The 17,954-nt window shown below is 38.4% G+C and overlaps 1 protein-coding gene across 1 annotated transcript in view; it reads right to left on the reverse strand.

Moving 5' to 3' along the window:
• Positions 1 to 17,954, reverse strand: part of CNTNAP2 (contactin associated protein 2) — a 1,164,016-nt gene that overhangs the window by 24,830 nt on the left and 1,121,232 nt on the right. The gene's annotated exons all lie outside the window — the stretch shown is intronic.

A 17,954-nucleotide genomic window follows, 5' to 3' on the forward strand; every position in this document is an offset into this window, starting at 1 on the left:
AGATGCAACTCCCCAAATCTGAATAGCTTTCCTCACTTCTAAAATACCAGCTAATACAACCCCAAAATAGTAGCCATAAGCCACAGCACATGTCCTAACGACCAAGGAATCAGCGGGCCACTTGCAGCTGGTTTATTTCTAGCAGGATCTCTTGCGGTAGCTGAAGTCACTCAGTACAGTACAACAATGCAGAAACAAAACTGGCACTCTTTATCATCCAGCTGTATTAAAGAGAATATTTAGCACATCAAAACCTCACTGCAGTATCCCATGTAATATTTACATTGCAGTGAAGAATTCAGCTTAATTTCCTCCATGGTAGCAGAGAGTACATGAAAAAGGAACATGGCAGCATCATGTTTGCGCTGTACTAGAGTATTTCTACAGAGCCCTTGAGATTCTTCAAATTCCCTTTCACCAGGTTTCCATTCCCTGGGTTGGCAGGGAGGGGTGTTAAAGCCTGGCCCTTGAAGTCAATAGAAAAACTCCTACTGAGCTGAGCAAAGCAACACAATACTCAAGGGAGAGAGACTAAGAACCAGGCCCAGGCTGCTCAAAAGCATCCTTTTCAGATAGGAATAATGTTTAGGGTTTGAAGAATGGGGTTTCTAGAAAAAAAAAAAAAAAGACATATAAATTGCAAGACTGTGTCATAAAAAAAGAAAGAAAGGAAAACAGAGCTGAGACAGATGGTTCTCCTGAGAAAGGTGTGAGGAAAAAAAGTGCAACAGTTTTATCCTAAGAGATGGGGAAAGAGCTGGAAGTGAAGCACATCTGGGTTTGAGTTTTACTACCAAAAAAAATTAAAAAAGAAAAAGAAAAAGAAAAAAGAGTTATTAGAAAATGCATTACAAACCTTTTGGATTAGTCTGTGTTCAGCTCTAACCAAATGAGGACCAATTATATGCTCCAGGCAATGAGGTCTGGGCTGCTGACTGGGCATCCTAAAAACTCCATATGTGACAGTGCTATTTCTACGTGTACTAAGGATTTTGCATAAGAGATATGTACAAGGAGTTTCAAGGTGATAAACCAGAGTATTTCCAGCCAAGCTTTTTTGGGGATTTACATATTAAATGTGAAGTGGGGGAAGGCTGGTGAAAAACGGACAAATCCTGAGCACACTTAAAACAGCTTCTTGATTTTCACACAAAATAAAATTGCACCTTTTCTGTTGTGGCAACCAATTCAGAATGATAAACATGCAACATTTAAGTCCTCACCTAGCATCAGGACACAAAAGGAAGTCACATAATCTGATGATTACTAGCATTAGCTCCTTATATGATCCACAGTACAAGAACTGATCTGTTCTACTCCTCCCATTTTCCCTTTCCCTTCTCATCTGAGAACATCTTCCTCTCTCTGCCAGTGCTTATCAATATTTAGCCTGTATCAATATTACATCCACGTTCCACAAACTGTCAGTGAGCAGTGGCTGTCACCTGTGACAAAGTGGAAACATTCTCAGGACTCATCTAGAGACTAGCTTAGATTCATTAACATCATTGTATGCCACTTGAGTCTTTCACTCAGCCCTCCTTTGAGAAAGTTGCCCGACTGAATAATTAAACATTGTCTTCAAAAATTTAATACTAAGTAAGAAAACTCATACATACACACAGATTTTCCATATTTAATAGTCAAATTGTTTGAAAGTCGGTATCACTCAGACAGGATTCATACCTGACCACAATATTCGCTGTCTCTTATTTCAATAAAATATTCATGGTATATTCAGTGAATAGTTGTAATTTTGAGTAATGCTTATAATCTAAGGAACAGTTAGAAGAACATTTTTCTCCTTAAACACTGTAACTGTTTATTTACAGAGTCTGTGGAACTTCATGCAGCAATGTTAATAGCCTCCCATTTACAATCCTGAATGACAAGAGTAAAAATCCATAAACATGGTTGCACTACTTTAGCAGCTTCAGCACCATTTTTATCTATACTCTGTGAATAATAAGTGATGGATACTAGATCCTGAAAGAATTAAAGAAAAAAAAACACCACATAAAAAACCTATCAAGGCACCTTGCTAAAGACCTGCATTTTTGTTTAAAACATTTCACAAATGACAGTTGTGCAAGTCACCCCATGTAAATTTACAATCGGCTCACATCACATCAGTGCTAAACAAGATGGATCGAGTTCTGTAACTGTGAACATGCTCCTCCATGCACATCCCCATGAGGCTCTGCACACAGATATTCTGATGTTAGGCCATTATACTTTGCCTCCCTGTGTATTTCAGCCTCCTGTAAACCCATCCCTGGAGAGTGTAATGATTATATAATGAAATATGTCTTTGTTGTCATGACTAAAATTCAATTTTCTCCCTATAACAAAGGGGAGAGCAAAAAAGATGACAGTCATATTATTTAAAGGGAAATGTACAATGCAACTACTTTCCATTGTTCTTATTTTCAGCGCACGATATTGTATAAATTAATATTGTAGCATATAGTATTACTATTAGCAATTGGCGATATTAATATTATTGCTTTCAGATCTAACACAGCAATCTTCTGCTGGCACCCCATCCACAAGCATTTCTGTAATAAAAGACTTCTAAAAATACCATTTATCAGCCTTTTTAAACTTTATCTGTTTTCAATCATTTGCTCCCTTGACCATATAACCTTCTGATTTGAGATGAAGGCCATGATAACCAAACGGAGACAATGCAGGCAAACCCATTCTAACACAGATGCACTATAGCATACAAATACTGAACACTGAACATTCACACGGTAACTACCTTTAAAGGTATGTAACAACTACACAGTATACTTAAATAACTCACAGCTGTTGCCACATCCTGTGTGCTATCATTCACTGAATGTATGCTTAACATCAATTACTTGTTATTTATATTTTGTTATTTCTTTAATGGCAAAAAGATTCTGGAGTTTAATCCTGTTATTGGTTTTGATTTCAGGGTTTATTTTCAACAGCTGTGGCAGAAACATACCACATAGTGATGAAAGTAATATTATTTATCAGCTGAAAATTATGTGCTACTACTGAAGAAACTCTTTTCCACCTAGGTGAAAAGATGGAAAGAAAAGCTATTTTTAAGCATGCTGATGACACAAGGCAGTAAAGTTGAAATTTATTATTCCATGAATCTACAAGAAAACAAGCAAAAATATATTGTATGGAGGAAAAAAATGTGCAAAAGTCATAAATGTGTAAGTAGCATATAGCAATATTACTCAGTGTTGTGATGCTACCTGTTTTTTAAGCCTTTTTTGTCCTTACTACAGTACATTGAGATGCAGAGTTGTGGCTCCTGCCTAGGCACTATTATAAGACAAACAAACAGTTTGGTTCAGATTATTACTGAGGTTTACCTAGTTAGCATGCACATGATGACAGAATCCACTTACAGAAGCAGACGCATGCCACATATAGTTTTTGCCTACAGTCTCTCTCCCCTTTCTACTTTCTATATCTACCAGTGAAAGATTTATAGAGTAGCTCGAAGTGCCATAGCAACTCTAATAAAACAACAGGCTATAGCACTGCTGGAGGGGGGCAGCTCTGTTTAATTCTAGCATTTATTTTTTATATGCTTCTAGCATTAACTAGAAAGACTGCAGAAAAATGACAGCCTGATTTAGCAGGAAACAAACAAACAAAACCAAAAAACAATCTAAAAAAAGTTTGGTCCTACCACCTTGAGCAGGTTTTTGATAGACAAACAGAAATGCTTTCTATATACACAAAATTCCCCATGTGAGGATCCTAGAATGATTCACACACAGACAAGGCTCTGCAGCACAAAGAAAGATGATCCAGGACAGTACCGTGCCATACCATTACAGCCACTTTACATGGGGAAAGATGGCCTTGGACTGTAACACTGACCCTGGAAAGAGGGAGGGGAGAGAGATTCAGCCATGAGGATAGAGAGAAGCACCCTCATTGCAATGTTACAAAAACTGTTTTTACTAAACATATGTCCTGAATGTCTCTTCTATACTAGCTGATCAGTATTTTTTTTTTCTTTATAGGACTCTGAAATGCAGATCGATACAGTTATAAAAAATTCTAAATCTTGCACAATGTTCAATACACACAGAGAGGATCCAAACATCTATTCATAGTGAATTACCTTCCATTAGGAAGGAAATGTAACAGAACTTGAGGTACTTGAAGTTCATAGTTACGTACAACAATGCACATAACAAATAACCTATTATGAATTCCCTTGGAGTTTTCTAGTGATGCTCTTCACAGCAGAAAGAGGGCATACCTAAGCATATTTCTAGCATGACGAAGCTCTCAGTAAACGTTATAGCCATCTACTTCTTTCTTATTTGACAATGGGAAAACTCTGCCCAGAGTACCCCATAGTGGGGCAGGGACGAGAAAAACATGATATACTGGAGTGATTTGATTGTGGCAGAAGGTGCCTTTTAAACAAGAGTCTCAGCAGCCCTACTAAAGATCCCTCAGCCCAACGACTATTTCTTCCACATTTTAAACAAGACACCATTTGAGTTTTGCTTAGAAAATGGTGAAAAAATCAGCCATTTGGATTTAGGACAACCACCTATTTATGCTGAGAAACACAACAAAATAACAAGCTGGAAATAAAGTAGCCATACCAATAGCAGGAGAAGCACAGCTTTGACACAGAGTGGTATTTCTGGCTGAACTACCAGAATGCTTTCCTATTTCGCTTAAGATTAAGCATCCACTCAGCAGATAGACAGAAGGTAATCCATTATAAATCTCTATAACCCTTCAGCTAGCTCTACTAAAATGAACCTAAATTATCTCCATGTAATATTATAATAGACTGCACAGGTGAATTGTTGATTCAATTAAATGAATTACTAATTGTTTTTGGGTCAACCTTAGCAATAGATTTTTCTAAAGCGCCATGTGTTCTCTTGTCCCCTGTACTCAGAAAGATATCTTGTTACATTACCCACTGCAAAAAGAGCAGCCCAGTAGGCACCTTAAACATCTCTGTGTTACTGCATCAGGCTCCACATAATGGAGTGCAGTTTAAACTCCACTGAAAGGAAGCTATTGATTTCAAGAAGTCACAGTGTACTTAGATTACTAAATCGTTTTCTCTTATTTGCAGTATTTGCCTAAATGGAGTGGTTTAATGCAACATCGAACCCTGGCACATGCTGATACTTGAGGACTGTCATGGACAGAGAGAGAGAGAGAGAGAGAGAGAGAATAAATAAATTGACTTGAATCGCACACAGCACAAAATTAAGGGAGAACCTATCTGGGTCATCATATATCCACAAGACTGAAACCACGGGGTGAAAAAGTCCACATCAGGAACAACTATTGTACACCCAGCAAGGTGGATAACACCAGACAAAGGGAAAACTATGTTCTGACACATCACCTAGCTCTTCTAATGAATGTCCTCCAGTGTGAAGCCCAAGCACCTGTTTGCTTACTGGCTGTTTATATTTTCTCTGTCTTAAGATTAGTGATATCTATAAAAAAAGCATACTGATGCCACTTAACTGTGTGGATACCTTGTGTGGTATCAGATATGCTAAACACCTACAGTATGAAGCAAAGAAGCAACAGTCCCAGAATGATGTTTAATGGAGCCATAGTTGATGTAAAGCAGCAGGACACGTACAGGCATTGAACTATTTCCTGTAAAGACTTACCCTCAAAATTCCTTTGTTTTTAATTTCAATCTCTCAGTTAAAATTCAGTAATTGATACAAACCAAGTATAAAGCAGCAGGAACCTTATTTTTATCCATAACTTGAAAGACAGCTCTCTGCACTCTGAAAAGACATGCTGCTCTCTGCATGTACATACCAAGCAGGGTAAGATGCTATGTTATGGAGAACTTGTTACAGGGGTGCTAGAGACAGCAAAAGGGTGAGCAACCCTTGAGAACAGGGACTTGAGCTTCACAGGACACGACTGCAAATGGCTACCACCTGCTCATAAGCAAATTTTAAATCCACACTGCTGTTCTGTCACCCCCTCTTCTGGCATGTATTATGACTCACCATCCCCTTTGCCTTGGACCCCTAATCACATCCCTCAGTCAGATCCCTTCAGGCATACACCTGACTGCTTTGCAGACCTGACAGGTACTGCCTGCAGCATGGCCCTGTTGTTTGATGTGGTCCTTCCTTGGCTATATTAACTTTTTTTTTCTTTTTTGGTAACTTTATTTATGTCACTTATTGTAACGTTTCAGGTTTCATTTTGTAAGAAATTATAGCTTGTATGGAACAATTTTGTTTATACAATTTATGTCTAAACTGACAAATTCACTGATCATGCACTGAATATGGAGAAGATATTATCTGTGATGTATGAAGCACTCTCCCAGAAACTACTGTGCCAGCCAATAGTGTTGTGCAGTAAGCATATAGTGCTTTCACTTGCTGTCTGATATGTAATAAATGGTCTTATCCAAGGTGCACGCAAGAGAAAAATTACTTATGAAAACTTACAGCTCAGAGCAAGTTTCAGTTGCAACAGCAGCTTCATTGGCGTTGGTGTTAAAAAGGCCATTTCCTTATAAAATGATACTTTCAGCATACTTTCAGCACTGGAAATGACTGAACCAGGTGAAAAAACACATAACATCAGAGAAGCAAAATAGGCCTGGAAGCTATGCCACTCGATGGCTCTGGAGCAGTTCCAAAACAGAGTAATAGGCAGAAGAATTATGGCTTTAAGGTCACTGCATAGTGGAGATGGTAAATCACTGATCTGAAACATACACCAATCAAAGTTCCATTATTACAGAAATAATTAAGACTACTGCTGGACTGCAGTTCTTCAGCGAAAGAAAAAAAAAGGTACTGTAAAGAGAGCTATGAAACCAAGTCATTACTTGACAGAACAGTTTCACAATGCCAGTAATAAAGAGCTTTTGAGAACATGTTGTTTTTTATGTCTGCTATTCTGTACCTATGGTATAGTTACTGAATGTTTCAAGATTGTATATAGTATGTATGATTTCCTGGAACTTTCCATTTTAAAATTCCTTATGGAGCCGATAATGGTTATGTGCACTGCCTTTTGGTGAAAAATGAAATAACTGATGCTGCAAGGTTCTTAGTAATTGAATTGTCAAAAAACAAACAAACAAAAAACAACTAAGGCCAACACAGAACGCCAGTCTTTCAAGGGAACAAATGGTACTGATTTGCTGTATAATCTGTATAATGATAGTCACTTCAGATATTCACCTCAGACTCTCTCTGTCTCTCTTAAAAGGACCTAGAGAATTTTCCCTAATATCTAATTGGGATGGCAGTCCTTTAGATACTTCAAATGTTTCGAGATCTCAGTAAAGAAGGTATGGGTATTGGTTTTAAATTTGAAAATAAAATGAAATGCCTTTTTAAAAAATACAAAACAAAACAAAACAACAACAACAAAAACAAACACCACAAACTTCTAAAGACTTTGGAAATATTACTGATGGAGGCATAATTTGTACAGTGCATTTCCATTCATAAAACAGAAATGGGAACTATGCAAAATCAGGGCAAAAGAGAAGAAATTGCATGTTTCTAGAGATCCTTTTGATGTCAAAGAACGATACCTTCAAATGTTTCCATTCAACAAAGACCTCTTGAGTTCAGGTGGGGTCAGAAACTCAGTAGGAGGTAATAGTCTTCCTGTGTCCCACTGTGACAGTGGGACCAAAACCCACAGGCGTTGAAGGTGAAGAGGGACTTCTCCATGCATTACCCTTTATAACCAATGGTGTATATAGTCATTACATATTTTTGTGTAGCATTTTATTTCTCCTCTAGATGACTAATTTTTCTCCTTTTGTATGAGAGGTAAAAAGCTCAGATTGTTCTTAGAAGTGGGAATCCTGTATGTATGGAGAGCTAAAAAAAAGCAAACAAAAAAAAACCCAAACCCTAGACGATAGCCTGTACTGGCAGAACAGGATGCTAATATTGTTCAGTCAGGCTGTACTTCAGCCTGCAATAGTACTTCAATTGCAAACCCTCCTGAGGGCTACTAGAAATCTTTTGACTGACAAGCAAAGTACTCAATATAAAGCTTAACCCAAGCTTCAGAAATCAGCAGTTCCAAGGTAAAACTGCATAATAAGTATCTCACAGTTAGCTTCAAGGACAATATTTTTTTCTCTACCCTGTACTCTATCCTCTTCATGTGATGCAGGAGTAATGGGATCATGAGTGGAGGGCAGCAGAATGATGGCGACCAGGTTGTTTTATCCTCAAAAAAGATTTTCATTTTGATCTACTTTTCTCTGCAGACAGGCTCTAAATAGCAAGAGAGTAAGTGGATGATGGGGGAAGAAGAAATTACATTGCTACAATGTCATTAAAAAAAAGTATGACACACAGTATGACTGATAAAGTAACTGAGGAATTTTTATCATCAGAGATATTAATATCAAAACCCAGAAGTTTTTATCACAGAAAAAATGATTCTCAGAATTGGTTGGTACAAAGGATTTCAGCAGAATTTATAAATCCATTATATTTTAAGCCAATGATATTTAATTTAGACAGAATCTTTCATAAGCATTAAAGAAGAATGTAAAACAAATACATAAAGGTAGCATTACTATGTAAAAGAAATACCCAATTTCGTGTATATGTTTTGTCTAAATACGTTTTTTTGTCTTATTGGGGCTAACTGTATCATAACTTAGGAAATGCCTTTGAGGCCAGGAAATAAGCAAATAAATAAATAATCAAACAAGAGTCTTGCAGTGTGGAGTCAAATGTGATGTGTCTTGGCCAAACTCCAGTGAATATAGTTATATTGTGCATTTGTTAAAAGTGTATTAAAATACTAAAACTTCAGTCTGTATATTATTTGGTGGTTTTAACTGGTACACTTCCATGACTTTTTGCAAATGCACTCAGACTAAGCTTTGTATTCCATATAACCAGCTTCAAATATCTTAATAAAACTGCAGTGTCATCAGAGTGGGTACACTGAAATCCCCTCTCTTGCTTCCCACCTCCCTCCTCTCTTTTTTATCTTACTATCTCACTTTTGTAGATGGAGGAAGAGCAAGAATAACCATCTGAAGAAGATTTATGGTATGAATCTAAAACTGAAAAATGTTTTTTCAATAAAAACATTTGTATTCTTATACCATGTATGCCTCATATTAAAAACAAAAACAAACAAACAAAAACTTTAAGAGTACAGAAGGTTAATCTAAAAAAATAAGGACCTGCAATCTGTTTGTCATGAAACTACATTAGTAAGGACATTAGTATCACCAAAAGAAAACTTCATCAGTCCCACACATTTTTTTTCTTATTTATTTAATAGAAATCTGCGACTATTATATCTACAATATTGGGTTTCAATGCAATGTAGGATATAAATAAAAACTTTTGGAGAACTGATATTTTTCAGGAGATACTTATCATGGACAAGCAATGATCTGTCTATGTAGTGGAAATCTGTTTCAGTTATCAAAGCATGAAATGGCAAGAAAATGAAAAGCAGGATGCCAGCAAGGAAATAAATACTGTAAATATGTAGGTTTTTTTTTTCTTCCAACATTTTGATTCCCTGCTTATTTCCTCATTTTGAATCAATTTTTTTCTTGGATCAAAACATCCACTTTTTGTATAGATAGTAACAGTCTATATGTACTACTGAAAGACACCATCTATTTTAACAATTGAAAAAATATCCTAGGACAGCTCAGGAAAGAAATGAAATTGATTCTTTTTAACAGAAATTTCTCTTATCTATTTTTTTCAGTATTGTATGCTTCACAACTTGAAGCTGAGTAATTTATATTTGAACTGTCTATTATGTCTCAAAGTCAGAGATGAGGTTGATCTAAGAAATACCGAAGGCTTTTGCTTCTTTTCTTTGTTACATGCATGCATGCATATGTGAATACTCTTGTATTTCCTCTGCTGGAACACACTTATGTGCAATAAATTCACATCTGAAAAATGCTGCTATTCAGTGACAATGTCAAATTATCACATCAAATTACCATAAAAATGTAACAGCAACATCAGATCAGATCAATGAGTTACTTAGTTCATTGTTCTTTCTTCAAATAAAAAGTGACTGTAGTAAGTGATTCAGAAGTAGTATAACAACATGGAAAATGATCCTCCCTGGGTATACCTTTTCAGATTCCCACAAACATTTCTGAGATGAAGGTTGCATCTTGCCTTTTATATTTAGCTTCTGGCAGAACTGTCTTCCATGAATGTGTCCAATGCTTTTGGAAGCCATTAATGTTTCTGGCCTCCACAACATCCCATGCCAGTTACTTCCACTGCTGTATTATTCACTCTGTGACAAATGATCTCTTCCAGCTAATTTTAAGGTTGCAGCCTGCTGAATTAATGAGATTTGTCAACTTCTTGTATTCTGCAAAGCACTGCAGACCTCCACCATTACAGGTTGCTCCTGTACAGTATTTTGGGTAGACCGAAAGGTCAGGTGAGCTCTCAGACTGGCAGAAGAGAAGCCTTCATGCACTTTAGTTACAGTGGCTGGGCAGAAGACCCTCCCCACCTCTAGGCAGTGGAAGCCACAGGTCCATAAAGAATGAAATGTAAAAGCATTATACCATGATCTGGGGACTAAAAACTCTCCCCAGGTTCTACAAATACACTGGAGATGAAAGAAAGAGGTGTGGCTTGATACTGTTGGGAAAAAAAGCTCAACAAATTTCTTTCCATGAGAACCAGTAAAGAAGCATACTTCCTTTTCCACTCCTGCCAATCTCAGGTATAACACATACCCTATATAGGGTATAACCAGACCCTTATTGCTTTTCAGATCAATTGTAGAATATTACATCAGGCATCCTCAGTGTGCCTATCTTTGCAGTTTCTACAATTTGCTCATCCACAGCCTTACTCAGGAGTTAACGACAATAGGTGGCATAGACATTTTGACAAAAATGATACAGAGCTAGGTGTATGGAAGGATGATGGAAGAACAGGAGCAGACAACATGCAAGCACTAACCCTATGACAACCTTTGCATCTCATTAGATAGTGTAAACTGAACATTTCCAGCTGGCCTAAAGCAAACTGTGCACTACCAACATGTTTTATTATTTCATGCAGGCACAGACGTAATTCAGGAATAGTGTTGGAGGGCACAATGCCATTTGCAGCATAATGGCTTTGTTAACAAGCTGCAGCAAGTGCCCCCACCCAAATACTGAAACCGAGCTTTGGATGTTTTTAATCTCAAACCTGAGGGATTCTTTGGAGGAAAAGGGAAACCTCTGATTAAACCACAATAAAAATAAATATATATATAAAAAGAATTATACCACTAGAATTATAGCAAGCATATATGCTTGCTCTACTGCAGATACATTAAAACAACACATTAAGTTAGTTCAAGATGCTATACTGACACCAAATCCTGTAATTTGCTTTTTTCTTAAACCTGTTATTAGATTAGGCTTCAAACATTCAGCTTCACATCAGCAGGACATGTCCAACAGGACTTCTTATTAACTTGCTTCTTTACAACCGGCTGGTATAAAAATAAACAAAAACTTACAGGTGGGTTGAAGTGTCAGCCTCAGAAGATGATCTCAAGCAGATTTGCCCTTCTTCCCTTTGAGATGCATCCCAACCCGCCCGATTAAACTGAACCCCACACACAGATAAAGCACGTACAAGAAATAAGAAAAAAAAAAAAAGAATTAACACCAGGCTGGGATCTCGTAGCTTTGTTCCGGCAGAAGAAGACCCATGCACTTCGCAGCGCCGCTCCCCTGCCCCAGTGGGCCCCGAGGACCGGACCCCATTCCCCTGCCCACCTCGTCCTGCCCCGTCCTGTCCCGTCCCGTCCCGACGATCCCGCTCCGGGTCCCGCGGGCAGCCGGGCCGCAGGGCAGCGGCAGGTGCGGAGCGGGCAGAAAACGCAGCGCGGAGCCGTGGAGAAGGAAATATCTGGACTGGATTCAGCCGGAGAGCGGGAGCGGGGTGGGGGGGCGGGGAAGCCGGCCTTCCAGCCCCGGCTGCGCCCCCGCCTGACGGGCTGGGGCTCCTGAGAGCCCCTCTGCTCAGTGAAATCATACATTAAAATATACGTTTTAAATACATGAAAATCACACAGATTGATTATTAGTTTCTCGGGCAGTACGAAGCCCACAGGGAGCTGGGCAACGGCACAGGCCTGCCTCAGTCACTTTGTCTGTATTTCTCTCAGCAGCACTGTTTCACCCCTAAAGGAACATTAAAGCTTTGAAATCATCTTTGTAGAACACGCCTCTCGACACCAACAGCTGGGGCTGATAAGCAGACGTTCTCAGGGAAAATGTAACCTTTGATAGCTGAAGGTTATTCAGGTATCTGATGAGTTTTGAAGGGTACAGTTCAAATACTTTTAAAGTCATAGAATCACAGAATGGTTTGGGTTGGAAGGGCCCTTAAAAATCATCCAGTTCCAACCCCCTGCCATGGGCAGGGACACCTCCCAACAGACCAGGTTGCCCAAAGCCCCATCCAACGTGGTCTTGAACACCTCCAGGGATGGGGCATCTACAGCTTCTCTGGGCAACCTGTTCCAGTGCCTCACCACCCTCTGAGTAAAGAATTTATTCAAAAAATCTAATGTAAATCCACCTTTTTTTAGCTTAAAGTCATTCCCCCTTGCCCTATCACTACACTCCCTGACAAAGAGTCCCTCTTCTGCTTTCTTGCAGGCCCCCCTTAGGTACTCTCAGCCTGTCTTTGTAGGAGAGCTGCTCCAGCCCATTGATCACCTTTGTGGCCCTCCTCTGAACTTGTTTTAGTATGTCTGTGTCCTTCTTGTGCTGGGGGCCCCAGAGCTGAACACAGACAAAGATGTTAAACAGCACTGGACCCACTACCGACACCTGAGGAACACCACTCATTACTGATCTCCACATGGACACTACACCATTGACCGCAACGCTTTGAGTGCAACTATCCTGCCAGTTCCTTACTCTCCGAGTGGTCCATCTATCAAATCCATGTCTCTCCAAATTAGAGACAAGGATATCATGGGGGACAATGTCAAATGCTTTGCACCAATCCAGACAGATGATACCAGTTGCTCTTCCCCTATCCACCAGTGCTGTAATTGTGTTGTAGAAGGCCACCATATTTGTCAGGCATGATCTGCCCTTAGTGAAGCCATCTGCTTAGTGAAGTTCATCTTCCTGGTCTTCCTGATCAGGTGGCCTGTAGCATACTCCCGCTACAATTTTCAATTTACTTGAGGATGAGAGAAGCCAAATAAGAGCCTGATCAGAAGTTTTAAAGAAGTTAAAAGTTCTGATAAAACTTCCTTTGCTTGGTTTGAAGATGAAAGGATGGAAAACCAGGTGCCTGCCTACAGGGCACTGGAAAAAGGAGAGGGGACTTTGTTCAACAGAGGGGGATTGGAAAAAAGAAGGGTTAAAACAGCCAATTACTAACATAGTCTCCATCTATTAACAGAGATTAGGATAACACCTCTTCCTTTTCTCCTCCCCTGGTGCTGAACAGGGTATCTCCTTGCTCTCACTCCTCTTCCTACTGCACCACTGCTTTCCTTCCCTCAACCCTGCTCCATTGCCTGTGCTGACAGAAAGGGTGTTTTTTGTGCTGGAGAGAAGGCCACAAAGGCAGACTGTGCCATACTAGAGGACAGATGCAATCTGGGGATTGGCATAAGCCCTGAAGAGCCCACAATAAAGTAGGTTACATATCACAGGGGTGATTGGACTTGGCCATTGATATCTGCCCCTCACCTCACTGCCACTTTCACTGTGTGGTGGCAACAGTGTGGATACAGACCCTGCATGGCTTTGGGGGAAGGAGGCTGTCAGCACCGACTCAGACCAAAAGTACCACTGCAGCCAACAAAATTCGCTGGCCTGGGGACAGATCATTTTATGGGCCTGCTTGGCTTTTCTTTGAGTGAGAAGGAGCCAGAAGTGAGCAAGTAAAGCCAATGAATTTAGTACTTTACCAGAAATGTGCTTGGACCTAATTGCCATAATGGGAATAATTGATACTGGAGGAATCAGGATGGAGGAAACATGGCGCAGGCTCTCAGATCTCAAGGCCTACCAGCTGTTGCTCTACAAGTCAAGCGGGAGCTAATGGTACTGATCAGCAGGACCTGATCTAAGACCTTCACTCACATAGCATGGAACCACAGTTAGGGCATATCAGTTCAACTCATAGTTTCAGTCTCCCGTCACGATCGTGGAGGTTTCTGAAATGTACAGAAGGGCAAAACTTCCCATAGTCCCTGCTGAATCATCCAGCCATTACTGCTATAGAAACAGACATTACTACTCTCTCTGCTATAGTTTAGACAATATTTTTAGATGAATTCCAGAAGAAAAGCAGTAGTTTCTCCTCTCTGTTTTTGTAGGGCAAATCCTGTTTTACTTAGAAAATTGTTTACATATTCTTACACTTTTTTCTATCATGTATATATATATACGAAGAGGAGATCACTCAATGGAAACACAGTTTAGAGTGTGAATTACAAGTACTTTATTTTGTACTGCAAGTGCTTGCACTTCTGTATATATTTCCTCTTTATTTTGATCTGTTCCCCTCCCCTCTTGTGCTTTATCAGTAAGAACATATCTTGAGTGTTTACCATAGTATTTCAATAACTAGCAGGCACTTTCCTCACTAAATCACCATAAAATGAGCATATATTTAAAATTCTGTGCTGGTGACCTATTGACTAAAAACTCAGCATGGCTCATCTTTTCTGAGAGAAAATAGCAGCAACAGTAAATACTTGACTGAAGGGTGCTTTCCTGTTTGGATTTATTAAACAAGAATGTAAACCGGAGGACTTTGCTGAACAAAACTGACAGGATTTTAGATTTGAACAAAATAGCTGTGTATTTCTGAGTAGGCTGCAATCTGAGACATGTAAACCAACTGCCATCATAATTTTACTGAGTTCTATTACCTTTGGTTGTTCTGAAAGAAGTCAGGTTTGATTTAATGAAAATGAATACTGTTCTGCACAGGCACACAGTGTCCTGTTCTGTTTGAGTACTTGAAAAAAACACCCACACCTCATGCATCCTTAGACTCACAGTGAGTTTTCTCAACCTCCACAAGCAATGCATGATCCTGCTCGTTTTAATAATAATAATAATAAATCAGTAAAATAGGAATCTCTAGCTGGCAAATGGATATTTTTAATAATTCTAGCAGAGACAATAAGCAATTTGTGCAAGCAGCCATTCAAACATAGGTAGTGAAGGCACTCAGAGTTTAACAGAAATATGAAAGGTTTCTCGACATGGTGGTGTGCAATTTAGAGATACTCAGACTAAATTTAAATGAGTTGGCCCAAGCACTAGAAGCAGGTTAGCTGCAGAGGAACAGAGCTCTGTGCAGGGTATTTATCCCATGTCTTGAAAATATAAAATAATAATTTAGTAGAAAAAGACCCTGCAAGAATCAACTTCTAACTGGCTATATTCATAAGCTCTGAATCTGAGATATAAACAAAGGTTATATAAACATCTCACTTACAATAACATTCTTGAGAGATGATTTGCTTGACAAGAATGTTAATTTCTGGCTACAGGATGCTGTCAACAGTTTTGGATATAAGGTAGGGAATGAGCACTCTTTGAATATACATCATTGTTGGGTTTCTCTTTGAGAATAACTCAAACCAGCATAATTTTAAATGTGGATGTCCTAGCATATATGCTAATATGGTCTAAAAAAGAGGAAAAGGGGATGACAGGTATATCTGCCATGTGTAAAAAGAAAAAAAAAACACACTTCATTCTCATTTCCTAGAGACTTCAGTTGGGATACTTATGCTGGGTTCCCATGCAGCCAGTAGCAAAGCATCATTAGATTTTTGAAGACTACTTTTTTTTTTTTTTTTCCTAAAAAATTTACTGACTGCAACACAAGGTAATTAGTTTGGACTTCATAATGATGGATAAAGATGACTTAATCACTAGACTGGAAAATGGTGGTTGCCTAGGGACCAGCAATCATAACCTGATTACATTCAATATGTGATGTATGTGCTTTAAAAAGCATAATTGTCCAAAGCTGAGGCAAATAATGAACGGCAGAGAGAGGAGAGACAGGAAGAAAACCATGGATGGAAGTGGATATTTAAGAATAACTTGAATGTCAAATAGCAAGGTTCCACAGCTTTAAGTCTTTATGCTAATATCATAGGAGAATGTGAATGTTTCTTTTAACTAGAGGAAAACTCCAAACAAAATCTAGAACATATAACTTTATTTGGATATATTCCTTACAATATATCTCTTAGAGAAGAATATAGAAGAAGAATATATCTTCTCTAAGAAGTCCTGGATGTTATTTGAAGAGATTACTGTCCCTACAGTGTTTGCTATACATTTAAGCACTAGAGAAATTACAGAAAACCAGAAGATTCTTTAAGTTTTGTTGAAAAAAAAAAAAAAGTAAAAAAACAAAGGGGATGTGATGATTAACTATTGGATAATTAGCCTGATACCACTTTTCCAAGTAGTGGAAGAAATGATGTAGAATTCTATATTAATGAACAAGCAAAATATTCAAATAAATGAATAAATAATAATAATAATAATAATATTTAAATAATTTTCAGATTTGAGACTCTGAATACAATTTTGGTCAAGCTAAATAACTGTCTAGATTCAATACATTTTTGGAAGGACTATGTGCCTTGATAGCATGTTGGATTTATAAAATTAGAGTCCACTCTATCAATTAAGCACATGCTCAATGGAAAATAATCATAGATCATAAGCTTTTGTGAGGTTTGGCAGGGATTAGTATCTCGTTATTCAGCATACTCATGAATAACTCAGAATGTAAAATCTGTTCCTGTTTGAGTTTGCGGGCAACACAAATTTTGCTGAGAACTGGAAAATCCTACAAAGCACCTTGGGTTGCTTTGTAAGATGAGCCCAATCACAGAAAATGCATTTTCAGCATAGTTTAGTACAGAGTTGTATGTGGGTTCAAATAAGGCTGCAATGTACACAGAGTGGAGCAGGAGGACTATTTCTTGCAATGCAATTTCTAACCTATTTGGTGCAAACTCTTGATGTGATCCTCTAGCAAAAGCTGGATGGTACAATCATTGGATATGAAAGCAGGAAAGAAAAAATATTAAGTCCTTTCACCTAGTTGATTTAAAAAAAAATAAACAGTGTTTTAATTCTAAGAAGGTACAAAGAGCTCAAGAGCTCTTACACTAAGCCAAAAAAAGGCGTAACAGGATGCAGTGTCTAAGTAAGAGCCAGATATGTAATGGAAATAAACTGCAATTTTAAAGGTGTATCAGACTCACTGTTGAAATGAACTACCCAAGGAGGGGATGGCTTTAAACAAAAAATGTATGCCTTTTCTGGATGATGTATTTTATACAAACAAGGTTTTGGAACCAACAGAGATGGTTAAAAATTAATAAAAGACAGGCTGAAGAATATTGCCATTGTATTGGGACTGTTCTCTTAAACCAATAAGAAAATGTAGTCTACCACAGTGAAGTTACAGTCTGAGAGGGGGACCTTAGGTAGTAATCACAGGTTACTACTACTGTAGTTATTCTCCTTCATTGTTCAGGCTGATGAAAGGTTCTGCATTCTGATCTGGAAGACCCTGTGAATAATACCTACAGGATATGCAATCGACTGAGAAAGCACTCACCGTGCATTGAAAAAAGGGAACTGAATTTGCTCTCTTAGTAAACCATTCTCTTAAAAAATCCATCCTACAGAGCATAGTTTGGGGGGGAACTTCTACTTTAATCAGCCCTTTCCTTTTTTTTTTTTTTTTGTCACATAGAGAGTTAAGACTAATTCTACTGAAGTGAATGAATCAATTATTTTAAAAGGTCCAGGCTTTGGATTAGGTTATTATTTTCTGCTTCTTGCTTCATTTTGCATGGTTCTGTTAAGTAGTGCTTCAGCACAAGAGTTACACTTTTGTGATGCTGTCTAGTGAGGT

The sequence above is a fragment of the Anser cygnoides genome, chromosome 2 (genome assembly GCF_040182565.1).
Source record: "Anser cygnoides isolate HZ-2024a breed goose chromosome 2, Taihu_goose_T2T_genome, whole genome shotgun sequence".
NCBI lineage: Eukaryota > Metazoa > Chordata > Aves > Anseriformes > Anatidae > Anser > Anser cygnoides.